General features: G+C 31.2%; 1 non-coding gene across 1 annotated transcript; it reads left to right on the top strand.

Annotated features, from left to right (window-relative positions):
* The first annotated feature begins 3163 nt into the window (after positions 1–3163).
* Positions 3164–3270, top strand: LOC125614162. The gene has a single exon (XR_007344805.1). It is a non-coding gene; the product is annotated as a U6 spliceosomal RNA (small nuclear RNA).

Raw genomic sequence — 3270 nt, 5'->3', positions numbered from 1 at the left:
GTCCTTTACAGCCGAGATTGTTTTATTACCTTGGAAATACAATTCCTACTTAAAAAGGAAAAAAAGGTACTTAGATCTGCCCATAAGCAATCAATTGTCAGAATTAGGAGTATGCATAGAAATTGCCTCTATTGTTGGAAAATAAGGTTTTGTGTTGTTTATGGCCTTTGGGAGGGTATGTTATTTTTTTATTATTTCATGTGTTTTTCTCATTAATTTTTTTGTGCTCAAGTTGTTGCAAATTTAATCAGCAGTAGCTTCTTCAATCTAGTTCCTTTGTCCTTTCAACATGTCTTAATTTTTGAGCATCTCCTCACTTACAAAAAAAGGGTACAAAAAAATGTACCAGACTGAACAAGAAAAAAAGAAGACATAAAATGCTATAATTAAAGAAGGTTTGTTGCTTCAGCTCTTACAGTCATTAAAAGGTTATTAAGGAGATACTATGAATAGCTTTATGCCAATATATGTGTTAACACAGGTGAAATGGAAAGATTCAACTTTATTGATCTTTTCAAAGAACTAGCTTTGTGTTTTATTGATTCTCTCTGTTTTTCTTTTATTGATATTTCTAGTTAAATATAAAGGTATAGTATTTTTTTCTTGTATATCTTTATATATGGCCATTTGTATTTCTTCATTTGAGAGGTGTCTGTTTAGTTCATTTGCCCATTTATTGATTGGGTTTTTTTTTTTTGGTGTTAAGTTTTTTTGGGTTCTTTATATATTTTAGATATTGTCAGAAGAGTAGCTGGCAAAGATTTTCTCCTATTTTGTAGGTTCTCTCTTCACATTCCTAATTGTTTACTTTGCTGTACAGAAGCTTTTTTATTTGATGCCATCCCATTTATTAACACTTGGTATTATTTCCTGAGCTTATTATTCTATATATGGATAACCAGTTTTCCCAGCACCATTTGCTGTGTCTTTTCTCCAACATGTCTCTTGCTATGTTTGTCGAAGATCAGATGAGTGTATCTTGGGTAGGTTTGTCTCTGTGTTTTCTATTCTATACCATTGGTCTAGGTTTCTGTTCTTATGTCAGTACCATACAGTTTTTGTTACTATAGCTCTACAGTATAATTTGAAGTCAAGTATTGTGATGCTTCCAGCCTTGCTTTTTGGCTTAAAATTGGTTTGGCTATTCTGGGTCTTTTATTCTTAGAAGGGAAATTTAGGATTTTTTTTGTTTTTTTTTTTTTAGTTCTGTGAAGAATTTCATTGATATTTTGATGGGGATTACATTGAATCTGTATATTGCTTTTGGGAGTATGGCCAATTTAACAATATAAATTCTATCTATCCATGAACATGGAAGGTCTTTCTATCTTGTATCTTCTTCAGTTTCTTTTACACTATTCCAGAGTTTTCATTGTAGAGGTCTTTTATCCCCTTGGTTACATTTATGCCTAGATAGTTTATTTTTGCAGCTATTGTGAATGGGACTGTTTTCCTGATTTCTTTCTTGGCATATTTATTATTGGCATATAGGAAAGTTATTAATTTTTGTATGTTGATTTTGTGAGCTGCTACTTTGCTGATTTATTTATTAGCTCTAGCGATCTTTTGGTGGAGCTTTTTGAATCTTCTAAGTATAGGATCATATCATCTGCAAACAGTAATAATTTGTTTTCTTTTTTATCATTTTTATTTCTTTCTCTTGTCTGATTTCTCTGGCTAGAATTTCTAGTATTGTATTGAATATGAATAGTGAGAGTGGATATTCTTATCCCATCCCAGATTTTAAAGGAAATACTTTTAGTTTTTCCCCATTCACTATGATGTTGGCTTTGGTTATGTTGTACATATACTTTATGATTTGAGTAAGTTCCTCCTATCCCTAGTTTCTTCAATATTTTTATCATGAACAAGTGCTGGATTTTGTCAAAACTTTCTCTACATTTGTTGAGATGACTATGATTTTTGTTCTTAATTCTGTTTATGTAGTGAGTTACATTAATTGATTTGCATATGTTAAACCATCCTTCCAGCCTTGGAATGAAACCAACTTGGTTTCATTATGTATAATCTTCTTGGTCATTATGTATAATCTTCTTAATATGTTATTTGTTGAATTTGATTTGCTAATGTTATATTAAGTATTTTTGCATATAAGTTCATCTGATTTGGATCTGTAGTTTTCTTTCCTGGAAGTGTCCTTGTCTGGTTTTTGTATAAGTGTAATCCTGGCCTCAGAATGAATTTGGAAGTGTTTCATCCCTTTCTATTCCATGGAATAATTTGGGGAGCATTGATATCAGTTCTTTTTGAAAGGTCTAATTGAATTCAGCTGAGAATCCATTTGGTCCTGGATTTTTCTTGTTGGAAGGCTTTTTATTACTGCTTCTGTCTCATTGCTAGTTATTGATCTGTTTAGATTTTCTGTGTCCTCTTGATTCAATTTGACAAGTCTTATGTTTCTAGAAATGGTTTGATTTCTTCTAGGTTTTCTAATTTATTGGAGTCTAAGTTTTCAAAATAGTCCCTAATAATCCTCTGGATTTCTGTATTATCTGTGGTGATTTCTCTTTTTTCATCTCTAATTTTATTAATTTGGATCTTCTCTCTTTTGATTATGGGCTATACATGTTATTTATCTTTTCAAAGAACTTGTATATTTTAATTCTCTCTATTTTTGTTGATTTTGGCTCTGATCTTAATTATTTCCTTTGTACTGGTTTTGGAATTGGTTCTTGTTTTTCACAGAACTTGAGATACATCATTAGGTTTATTACTTGAGATTTTTCTGATTTTCTTATGTAGGCATTCATAATTATAATCTTTTGTTTTAGAACTGCCTTTATAGTGTCCCTGGAGTTGTAGTATGTTGTATCCCTATTCTTGTTTTAAGAATTTTTAAATTTCTCCACAACTTCTTCTATTACCCATTTATTTTTCAGTCTCCAGGTGTTTATATGGTTTCTTTGGGGGGTGATTTTTAATTTCATTCCATTATTACAAGGAATAATATCAGTTCTTTGATTTGTTTTCTGAATTTGCTAAAAGTTGCTTTGTGGTCTAAAATGTGGTCTGTTTTCGAGAAGGTTCCATGAGCTGCTAAGAAGAAAGTGTATTCAGCTGTTGATAGATGTTATCTTTTATAGAAGTCTGTTAAGTCCATTTGATTTATAATATTTTTTTAGGTTCCAAGAGTCTTTACTGAGTGCTTGCTTCAGCAGCACATATACTAAAATTGGAATGATACAGAGAAGCTTAGCATGACCCCTGCACAAGGATGACAAGCAGATTTGTGAATTGTTCCATATTTTT

This window comes from Marmota marmota, unplaced genomic scaffold (genome assembly GCF_001458135.2).
Source record: "Marmota marmota marmota unplaced genomic scaffold, marMar, whole genome shotgun sequence".
NCBI lineage: Eukaryota > Metazoa > Chordata > Mammalia > Rodentia > Sciuridae > Marmota > Marmota marmota.
Note: the sequence above shows the minus strand (reverse complement) of the source record. Positions and strands in the feature narration are given on the sequence as shown.